This window comes from Pleurodeles waltl, chromosome 12 (genome assembly GCF_031143425.1).
Source record: "Pleurodeles waltl isolate 20211129_DDA chromosome 12, aPleWal1.hap1.20221129, whole genome shotgun sequence".
Taxonomy (NCBI): domain Eukaryota; kingdom Metazoa; phylum Chordata; class Amphibia; order Caudata; family Salamandridae; genus Pleurodeles; species Pleurodeles waltl.
The window spans coordinates 79,515,600-79,527,806 of NC_090451.1; the positions used below are offsets into that span (position 1 = coordinate 79,515,600).

Here is a 12,207-nt window from a genome sequence, read left to right on the forward strand (position 1 = left end):
CAGCTGGGCTTTGTGTATACTTTCCAGACAGCCTGTACTCACGGAGGGTGTAGGTGTCACAAAAGTGCATCTACATATTGCATGGTCTTCCTGGGCTGGGAGAGGTAGAGGTGGGGCACACCTGCATTTGTAAAGGCTGTGCCCTGGGTTACACAAAGGGCTAGTTTACCCTCTACTGATGTTTGGAGCCAGTGCTGAAAGAGAAAGGGTGCATTTCTGGAACTGTTTAGTGCTGGTAGGAACCCCCCTATCCCCTTTGTGGAAGCTGCACAAAATGAGTATAAGTGCAGGGGGCTGTTCCCCTCCTTTTTAGAGCACTTCTGGAACTGGCACTGGACCTCTGTCCGAGGGGCTACTAGACTGTACAAAGGACTCCTCTGGACTGCCCTTCTGTTTGTTGCTCTGCTGCCTCCTGGGTGGCACAAAGGACTCATCAGAATTTCATTTCTGCTTGTTGCCAGTACTCACTGACTCCGTGGCTCACCGGACTCTGTGGGCTGCCAGGAGGAGCTACCACGGTTGGTCCTGATGTGCTGTCCTTCTTGGCCCTATGTGCACTCCTCTCCCCCCGCCCCCCCAGACACACACACACACACACACACACACACACACCACAACCCCCCAAGTGTTCGCACCGGGGCCAAGGTAGGGAATATATCCCTGGGCCTGTCTGGCCCCGCTGCACGTCCCTGGTTTATTGCAGCCAGTGCGGGGCATACCTGGGATCTTTACCTTGTTTTTTTTGGAGTGTGGTGCCTTATGGCGCTAAAAAGTGTTTTCCCAGCCCTATGCCTCGAGTGACTGGAGGCCGAGCGCAGGCTGGGAGGGAGGAGGTCACCACACAAGACTGACACCGCTGCGCTCCCAGGTTCACTGAACCCTGCTGCGTGTGATTATCTTTTTCTAAAATTATTTAGATGCACACCTACAATGCTTTAAAGCCGGGGCCTTTCTGCTAGCAAAATGTCAAATAGCACACCATTGGGCAGCCCTCACGTCCCAACCAGTTCAGCCTGGCTCTGCGACTTGACTTATTGTGATACTAAAAGCCACTTGTATGCCTTGCTGCAGCCATTTGCCTCTGCCCGAGGGACATTTGTCAGCCCCTCAGAGATTATCTTTTAACTCTAATTTCGGATGGTGAGGACACAAACCCAGACTATCAGACAAGACATGTGTGCCCTGTTCACTTTCTATCATCTGTTGTGCACTGCCTGGGGTGTATGCATGTATCTCTTTGTTATTCCTCTTTTTAAGTTATCGGAGTAAGCTTTTAGTATTTTATTTTTCTTCATACGCTATTCTGTTGTTCACATGTACGGTCTGTTACCATTTGACAGCATCTATACGAGTAAACTGTTTCAGTTAAGAAATCGATCAATTATGGGTGGAGGAAAGAACTGTAACTTTGACGGAATTTAATTTTTCTCTTCGGCAGTGAAGTCTTCAAACAGACTTCTGTGCCTTAGCAAGAGGTTTTCCCCAGAATTAAAGATGACCCTTGTATTTTGGTGGATATATTATCTCAAAGAGATGGCCATTGCAGTGCACAAAGATATCTACTGTATTGATTATCAAAGTACACATTTCGTGTGGTTCGCTGAATTTGGTTTATTGGGATTTCTCATCAAATTCAGGTTCAAAATCGTTTTTTTCCATCCCAGTTCTAAGTGGGGAGCACCCTGCGTTTAGCCTTTAGCTTCCTTAATTCAAACCAGATGCTGAGATTGGCATATCCTTAAAACACTGTATTTCATTAAAAATGTAATTTGTTGCATTGCAGTGTGTTAACATGGGTAAACACCTGGCGGCATTTTTACAGGTTTAATATAGCTGCTTTTCTTAAACCGGAACGTTATGTGCTGCATGTTTGTTTATTGTACCAATTTGTTGGATCTTACGATACTTGCAGGTAAATGATTGTTCGGAGAATTATAGATCATTGTCACCTTCTAGCCACTTCCTGTTTTCTCGTGTATGCCAAACGGATGGTGATAGCAAGAAAGAACATCTCTGCCAGAAGAGGAGGGGCTTTGATGCCCTCAGAGACTCCAGAAAATGCTCTTCTGTATCAGCCAGATTTAAACTCGATTACTCTGACCACTCATCCCCTTCCAACACTGGTCAACAAATCAATATTCTGTTGCCTATTTAGTAGGCGAAGTGCAGGTTTATGTAGCGATCACTTTCTGAACCGTGACCGAATCCTACAAATTCAGCCATTGTGAATCATTTCAAGTTGGATTTATGCCTGTGAAGGAGCAAGGTATTGTTGCTGTTGCCTGTATTTAGTCAATGGCCTTTGATGCTGGTGTTCTACGGGATGTTCTTTCAGTGGCATTAACACCATAAACTTATTGCTGTTCAACCTCTTACACAGTGTACGAACTTTGTGCTAGTCCTGGTGAATTCCCTTCTGCCCACAGAGCCTCTATGGTTGCTTTGCACTCCTTCAAATACCACTCGAGTCCGATACCTTGCAGGATCCCCAGAGATGATTTTTTAACACATTTTTATGTAAACCAAATGTCGACTTAAGTCAGGCAGGCATTCTTCTCCTTCGTGTTTACAAGAGCCCCCCATATCTTTCTCAGCTTGCCCATGCACCTGGGTGTGGTAACATACTTGCTCGCCCTTGTTTTAGGTGGTCCCAGGTCTAGGATATTCTGTATCAAGGTGAAGCCCGTTGTCTGCACACCGTATGTTCTTAATGGTTCATCTTCTTAGCGTGGCGGTGGTGAAGGAGGGTGCCATCTGCATTTCAAATCATCCGATAACTAGGCGTCTTGATTAAAGCAGAGTACCTTTTCCACCAAACATCAATTTGAAGAAGTAGCTTGCAGTGTTTTTTCTTTTTAACCTTGAAGTGATGAAGAGGGTTCTTTTGTCAGATGTCATCTACAGAAGGTAAAGAGTATTGAATTTCATTTATCTTTATATCCTTCCATTGGAGTCTCCGTTTCTAATGTGGAGAATACTTACCACTATACATTGACTGTGGATTTCATAAACACATGGGCACATCAGTTTTTCAAATAAATATCTGCAATACAAGCCACCCAATGCAGAAAATTCCAGACAATGAGCGTTCAAGTTTATGGATAACAAGTCGGGCTACCCCAGCAAGATTTCTTCTCTATTTTGTGCCAGGTCAGTTGTGAACATAGATGAGGATACACTTGTATAGAAATTAAGGAATTCTTTCTGGATCTGTGATGTCAAACGTTACATTGGGGACGGAAGCATCTAAAGCGGTGGTCAGGGGCATTTTTTAATTTAAGTGCTGCTGAGAAAAACAGGTAGTCTTAACATTGAAACTGGAAACCAAGAATTGCTCCTTAGAGCTGTATCACAAAAGACATGTACCGAACCATGTATCCTCAATTGAAAACTGTTAAAAGTGAATTTAAAACCCCTTTAAACACAGATCACTTTAATTCATGGAGCAGATTTATTACTGCCTGTGTGATCAAGCAAATAGTCTTCTTGCGTCCCAACTGAAAATCAAATAGAAGAGGAATCCAATTACAAAACCTAAAACCGATGAACATAGTAAAATTCAACAGTAACTCGGTTACTCAGCCCATACTGTCGGTGACCATGAGCTATAACCTTTTTTGGCTTTGTATAATTTACAGACATCTACTTTAGTGGTCATTGATTTTTAGATGCTAATATCACTGATGCGTTCCCTAGATTTTCAGGTGGCACAGTTGGGTTTTCTGGACTCCTTGACATTAAGGACTTGGTCAATGTGCCGACTCAGATCAGGCAAACAGTTGTGCTGCAGCAGTTTCACTACCCATTGAGCCCTAGTTGAACTAGCAGTGTTTTAGATAATGATCAGTCCCATGAGACGTGGCAAGAATAATTATCTGCATTCCCGAACCCTTTTTTTTTTTTTTAATTATTCAGGAATAATGCCCTTACGTACACTGGAGCACAAAGGACACATTTAAGGATTTATTTTGATTGAATCTTAGCCTAGTGCATACCATATGAATACTAAGCACAATGAGACAAATAAAATGGCAGCAGCAACGTTCACCGAAAGCATAAAGAAGAGGCACCACTATAACATGATTGATGTTTTATAGCAGCAGCAACCCTACCTTCATTCTGCTATTCCTAAGTGTTAATCAAATTCTTGCACAGCCAAAAACAAAATCTATTTTGAATTTCAGAGATAGTACACACCCACCTATACATTTGAACAATAGAGTTCTATGGTCAGTGAAATAGAAAGTACTGCTATTCTGGTCTGTTAAGCCATCTGCCCTGATAATTCAGCGAGCAAAGGTTAAATGCCTCCCATCGCTGTAGCCTTCAATCAAAATCAGAGGTTTAGGTCGCAGGGCGTGAAGATTCCTCTCTACCCTTCACTCTTTCTGACTGTCATAACCTAATCTCAATGTTTTTAGGAACTCTTAGCAAAACAATTAACAGAATATGCCTTACGCCCTTTTAATCATTTTTAAGCAAAAAGACTGTTGTTCTTTTGAATAACAATAATCGATACACATACTTGTTAACCTTAGAACTCTCAGACTCTCAGAAATCAGTAAGCTAATGTAAAATGAAGCAGTCAATGTTTAGGCTAAATGCTTCCAATATATTCATAAGAGCTTTATTATCACATTGTAGAACATAACAAAATAAACTAAATGTGTCTTTTAATGACACCATTCCACCATTGTATATATTATATTTCATTTATGATTGATTGACATGCACATGTATCTGAAGCAGGAGAATACCCCAAATGGAAAAGGCATAATATTTATAACATCCCCCAAATATTGCGAAAGATACTTACAATGAATATATTTGTAAATTAATATAAAGCTGTATGCGAAATTTTAAATTAATGAAGCTAGGCATTTCTATTCATTTTGTAATTGCAGTCGGGTGCAAACTTTCATGCAGGTGGGCGGCAGGGGGTGAGATAAACAGATGCACACTCTCTCCATGTAATTTCCGGACAAGAAAGAGTAGGTTTCATTTTCACATTCCAGTTCTGTCACATGTCATTTTCTCCGCGCGATGCAGGGGCTACCATGGATGCTGAACTTGTGGATGGCAGGGGAGCCGTTTGGGGAAATAACAGGGCTGTAATAGCTTGTAGAACAGCACTGGCTGACCTCAGCATCATTGGTCGAATTGTCAGCATAGTCCGCATTGAAGCTTGGGTGCAGCCCTCAGAGGTGTAAGCTTATGAAATTATTTTTTGGGAAGTTCCCTTCCTCAATCGAAGGAAACAGTTGTCAGCCGCTGGCCTATTGCCAGAACTGTGATTTCTCCGCAAACATTAACCAGGACAAATAGAAGACTCCCTCAAAATGACTTTCACCTTCATCCCTAAAACCAGAGGAGGTGCAACTGCATGCCTATTCTGTTCTTGTTTTACACCTCTTATAACATGGTCAAGCAGGGTGCCCCATGGGTGTTTGTGTAAGTAATGACAAATACTGTTGAGGGGTTGTGGCTTAGCCCATGATAGCATTAGTTAGTTGTCTGTGCACTGATTGCCTGTATTGCAGCATGTCATGAGTGCTGGTCCAAGGCCAACTATTCCTGTAACAGTAGTTTGTAGGGCATGCTGTTGTAGTTGCCTATAAACACACTACCTGAGTCAGTAACTGTCTTGCCTCTGGAAGTGCCCGATTTGCTACATGAGGTAAAGGTGTGTACTCAACCATTTCAAGCCAGGAGGCCATATCATTACTTATGAGACCCATTCTAGTATTCTACATTACATATGATAGTTGACCATGAAACCATGACTGGTGCTCCTCATATCCTAAGGGGTCCCCCAAGCCATGATATGGGACAAAATTACCTGTTTTTGCTGCATGTCTGTACTCATGGAAATGCCAGTATTGGGATCTACAGCATCAAATTCCACCCATGAATAAAGTATTTTAAAAGGCTAGGGAGCCCGTGTGCATTAACAACAAATGGTACTTCAGCCCCATGTTAGGGACACCACCAACAAGATGATGTTGTGTGACCGGTGCCCTGTAGCATTGACCTATAGAGATAGGAGGAGCTTCCGCTATTTCCACAAAACTGATTCAAACACAGATGCAAATTGCAGAAATCAAAATGGGGAATCACTTCTATAAGTCAAGTGCCTGACAAACCCACAGCATAATAGGAAGTACGTTACTGAGTTGAAGGAGGTACCCCCAATATTATAATAGACCTACTCGCTATCTGTAGTAAGTGGTCTCTTGTCATATAAAACTACTCAAAGATCTAGAAGGTTATTGCCCTGCAGTACACACGATATATAACACATTCTCTAGATTTTTCAGAGACGCAAAGACCAGTTTTCTAGACACCATGGCACTAAAGACTCAGTATGCCAACTTGAATGGGAAAACCAATTGTACTGCAGCCATTCCACAACTCAGTGAGCCCTGTTTGAGCTAGATGAGTTTGAGCTAACAATCCGTCTCATAAGACATTACAGCAGCAGCGGCTCTGTGGTGCGGGAGAAGGGAGCGTGCAACAGCGGGGAGGGGGGAGTGGGAATAATTAAAAAAAAAAAAAAAAAACACTTACCTGAAGAAGGCTGCCTTGGTGCTTCGATCGGGACTTGGAGACCGTACTGGTTCTTCACCTGGGCTGTGATACACAGGTGGAGAGTTCTAATTGCGCATGTCTGTTTGGCTGGACTTGGCCAGCCGGCCAAGCTAACATGCACACTTAGAAGTAACACTAAACGAGAGACATAGTTGTCATCCTTCTAGAAACTCAGAAATGAATAGGAAGCGAATGTTAAAAAGCAGTCGACGTTTAAATTACGTACTGTAAATAATATATTCACATAAGCTTAGTTGCCAAATTGAAGAATGTAATAACTAGGACTTGGTGTACCTCATGCAGTTTTCTGTAGCATGATTTTTTTTTTTTTTAAATCTGTTTATTAAACACAATCTTCACACAACAATACAATAGCGGTTCGCCATTTTGCAATACGTTTGTACAATTGTATAATTTTACACAGCATTGCTACACCGTAAGATGTCAAAGAGAGAAGAGGGGAAGGGGGGATAGAAAGAGGGGAACGAGAATAACTGAAAGGGAGAACATTTATAACCAATCCTAAGAGTGCGAGAAAATTAAGGGCAGAGTGAAAGGAGGGTACAGTGGCATTTAGCGTGAGAGCTATTATGGGGAATGATTGCGGCTTAAGGGGGTCTGGCCAAACTCTGACGGCATCCGTAATTGAGGTGAATTACATCTCAAGGGTGTAAAAAGTGTCTGTGGTATTGACAGATACAAGGGCAAGAATATTTTACATGTTGTAAATGTATGTTACATGCCTATGTTAGCGCGTGGGGTGTGAATGGGTGCAGCTGGGAAGTGTCATTTGAGAGAGAAGGAGAATATTAGCAATGAGTTCAGTTAAGGACAATCAGAACTGGTACCGTGTAGCTAAAGTATTAACGGCGTCAGCTCAAGCTGTGTTGTTTGTATGTTGTATCCTGTTCACGGGGGGTACATGTCTTTTCTGGCCTCTATTGCCACCACAAACGTGTCCCAAATCTCCGGGCCCGAAAGAATGAGACCTCTGTGCTGTAGCAAGTGCAGCGTCTGTGCTTCAGCTTGAGATCGGCTATGTAACTCCCGTAGCCATGTCGCGTGGGAGGGGGTATGTGGGGCTTTCCAATGTGTTGCTATCAAACGTTTATACACCACAAATGCCAGGTCTATAAACCTGTGCGTATGTTTATCTTTTTTGACACGATGACGTATGCCGAGTAAACAGGAGTCAGGTGTGGGTACCAGGGTGTGAGATGAGATCTCTGCTGTGATCTCCGTCACTCGTTGCCAGGCCAAGTTTATGGGATGGCAACTCCAAACCATATGATAGAAGTCAGCTGCTGGTGTAGCGCATCTGGGACACGTTGGTGTTGTATTGGGGTAGATTTTTTGGATGCGAGCTGGTGATAGATATGATTGGTGAAGATAATTAATTTGGGTGTAACTTAGGCGAGGGTTACGGGATTCTGTAGCATGATTAGGTGAAATTACAGCAGAATTATGTGAGATTCCAAGCGGAGCGTCATCGTGCATTTATTGCTATTTTCATATCAGTCATATCATTTTTTTTACCCCCGAGTCCAAAATGTACCTGATGATGTATTTTGCACTACACAAATGGTGTAAAGTGGATCATAGGGGGAACAGCAGCAGCCCAGCCTCTCTGGAGAAGGTAGTTTTGCCCCAAATTACACAAGGTGACATAATCTAATTGCTTAATGTTCGAGAATTTGGCATCACAGTGGTAAAATAACTGGTTAAAATTACTTTGCCTATGCCTAATAATGGTATAAACTAAATGTGTCATATTTATTCACACCTATTCAACATTTTACTAATTACATAAAGTGTTTGCTTAATTGACTAGCACATGTAGGTCAAGCAGTGGAATACCCCGGAAAGAAAAGACATAATACTCTTAGCTTTACTAGTAAAAGGTTCCGATGTACACCTTCTATTTTATTAAACTTTCTTTTACATTTTAAATGCACCCCCCCCCCATTTTCGATTGCTGTATAATTTGTATATACTGTCTCCTCTGAATTTAAAAGGTTGAAGAAATAGGAAATATCTTGGTTTGGTTTGTTTACCAGTGTAATGATAAACTTCAACTTGAGGTTGATTTGTGTTTCACAGTCTGATTTCAGTACCTCTGAATGGAAACCAGAATGTACAAAATAATTTTTTGAAGTTTATTTGGCAGCACTAGAAGCTTAGTCTCCTGATAAGTCACCCGAATCGTTGGCACATATTATTTTCTTGGAATATTCCCTCCATTTTGAAGGAATAGTGGATTCTAATTTTTACTGTCATATTTGATAGATGTACCAAAGAACTCACATTTTATGAAATTGATAATACTTTTGATTAAATGGATACCTGTTCCAAATGGCACTCATTTCTATACTGAACAATGTGTATACATACACAATATTCGAACATCTATAGCCCACATTGTAATAGCACTTTCTCCTTCACGAAGAACCCACCTGCATTCAATTTATGAAGGAACTAAGTTTGAAACTCATGCAAAATACCTGTACTTTTTGCACTCAAATTTTAATGCCATATGTTCCCCATTAGTTGAATACTAGCCCCTGAAGGGAAAATGATATTGACATGTGTAACAGGACTACTGCATAAGGCTTGTATAAAGTGGTGAATTGCCATCGTAGATATTTGTAGCATTACTGATGAATATTTCGGGGGGGTGGAATTTCATAAAATATCTACTTGTCCATGGGACAGGTTGCCTTATAAATCTACATGTCCTGTAACAAAATGTACTTGTCCCTTTGCTGCCATAATTTGTAGCCGCACTACATGGCACCAATCTCATTCTCTAAGAGCTCTGCTAATAACCTGTCTGATTATGCCAAGGCCCATACTATAGTAGGGCTGAATACTAGCAGTTCTCTTATTTTGCCACTTTTCTGCAGATCTACATACTGGGTATGGAGGTAGCAGTAAGCAATAGTTCCAGGGTTGGAGTGTCCTTTTGAGTATATTACAAACCTAATAACTTGTATGTTTTAGGGGTTTTCACCAGCTCTTCTCTCATCTTTTCCCATACTGAAAAAGGTTGAAAATGTACTCCTTGACAAGGGCAGAAGTAAAACATCTTCCAGGGTTGGAAAAAAAGTGGTTGGAGGGAAATTGAACTTGTAAACGATCAATAGATTTTCACGTGAGAAAATCTACACATGCATATTTGCTCATGATAAAATGGAGTACACATTTATTTTCTAGGAGTATGATTTCCTTGCCTACTAACGTAAATTCTTGTGAATTCTTGAAAGCCATAAATCTAATCTAACACAAGGACATATATTACGGGTGCACGTTTGATATTAAGAATTGGGCATCTAATTTGGTCTGGCATTAACCAAGATGTTCCATAATTATTAAAATGTTATCTCTCTATTGGCTGGCTTCACTTGACAGCATACTTCTCTTTCATAGAAGCATATCAGCACACAAAGTTTTGTTCAGTGCCAGGAACTACTGTGGCAATTTGTGCTTCTTGAGACCAGAAAATATTTTTGCTTTGTGTCAGTGTTTGTTATAATGAGTAGTGCCCGGCAGCTCGCACAATAATAAAGTTTTACAAAAATAATGTCTAAACATTACACGCAGTGACAAAACCAAAAGGCTGGCTACCAATGTTAGACCTATTGGCTTTGCCAATACTTGTTTATTTTAATGTTTCCCATAGTCTTGTTGAAACTGGTCACACTGATTTTTCCGTTCTGATAATTTTTTTGAAATGCTAGCATGGATAAACAGATTTTACTAAATGAGGTTTCAAAGTAATGGTGCCTAATATTTCACAGTAGTTTAGCAAATTTATTTTCCTAGTTGCATATATTTTGGGAACATTTTATTTTGAAAGAAATAAACATTAATCTTGCTTTCGGCATCTACAAATATGTGTGTGTAATCGGAGTGCATTCTGTAAGCATATGTAGCCTTATATTTTTTTTAACTCTGGAAACGTGTACATGTCTTTATACTGGAACCCCTGTCAGTAATGCAATCCGAGTTTATAACATATCATTGGAGCGCTCACCCTAATAATAAAGGCTTTGCATTAATGAACTAGGAATACAAGTTGGAACAGCCTTAACATGCATTACCTTAACTGCAGACAGTGCCCTTCCCTGCTCCATAATGTGGTACAGTAAACTGGCAGCCAAAGTGTTTGTGCTGCAGGGGGGTGGACCTACTTGTCCCATGGACAAAATAAACAATAAATCTTGCTTGACCCCAAACAATGTTATGGGCATTGGGGCTGTAGGAATTCCACACCCTTGATATTGGTTGTTAAGTTGAGCAGAGCAGTGCGCAAGCGCTGCTTTTCTGACGTGTTGGTGTGTATCTGGGCTTTTGATCACACCCACTGCACGCCCAGCATTATCACTCGTTCATGGGCTTGCCTTTCAAACATCCTTTGTTTTCGTTAGAAAATGCTTTACGTTTGTCCCTCCTTGGGGCGATTTGGTTACTGCCTTGGCCATCGACCTTGCTACATGGATAATTGGCCTTTTGCCGATAACTTTGACTGAGAGCAAACTTATTTTTCCTTTTGTCTCTCTCCTTGGTGCTCATGGCGACGGTGGCAGTTTAAATCGGCTCGCTTACAGCAACTATTTTACTTTTTATTTTTATTTGTGTGGCAAAAAAGTCCAGTTAAGAATTTACAAGGCTAATAGTCCTAACTCGAGCAAACGTGAGACCCGTTGAATTTTAAATGGTTGTCACTTCTTGGGCTCTGTTTGGCATGATGTGTATATTATCCTGACCCGGCCCGTGTCCATCCCCCTTGCTAGATTCTTGCACACGGCTTCCTCTGCGTGGGGAGGGGGGCAGAGTTAAACGACCCCTTGCCCCCCACTCTAAGCTAATTTTGGGGTATTGCATTAAAGAGTTTATGGTTCATGTCTAATCGGCTCACGACCGCCGCCCCTTTAACCCCCTCCATCACTATCTGCCCTAGGACCCTACGGGCAACAGCCTTTTCTTTGTTGGCTTTCTCCCCTGATGGCGACTAAAACATTTGTTTAAAAAACAAAGACAAAAAAAAAACTCACCGGACATTTGCAACATTTATTTTTTTCAGACTATTTACTGTGCGCCAGCTACTTACTGTACCTTAGAAAAGAGTACTACTCAGATAAACATAAAACATCGTACTTTCACTTTAGCCTCCAAGGGAGCCCTGCCAGCATATACATTCTGTTTTAATGCTTCTGTGAAGTTGCTTGTAATTGGTATAAGTGTCAAGATCTAGTGGGTTTAAAGCCTTCCTATCTTCAGAATAGTTGGAGCTTAAATATTTCGGCTGACCTCTCACCTTGTGCAGTCTGGCTGCATAATGGCCATTTGTAAATATGGATTCGTTTGGATTAATGTGTGAAGGCATATTCTTTATGAGGTTAGTATATAACTGGGTGACCTCCTGTGATGGTTACCAAGGTAAACCATAGGAAGGATATTCCTTTAGACAGTTCGAACACGTATGTTGAACTTTTTTTTAATAAAGCAAAAAGCATCACAAATAATAGTGGTTGGTTATTTAGATATGTCCCCTTGTTTTTTTTTATTTCTCGATTACCAGGACACATTATGCCTTATTTATGGACAATGCACAGAATT

The 12,207-nt window shown here is 41.2% G+C and overlaps 1 protein-coding gene across 4 annotated transcripts in view; it reads left to right on the forward strand.

Annotated features, from left to right (window-relative positions):
• Window positions 1–12,207, forward strand: part of CSNK1G2 (casein kinase 1 gamma 2) — a 153,653-nt gene that overhangs the window by 85,483 nt on the left and 55,963 nt on the right. The gene's annotated exons all lie outside the window — the stretch shown is intronic.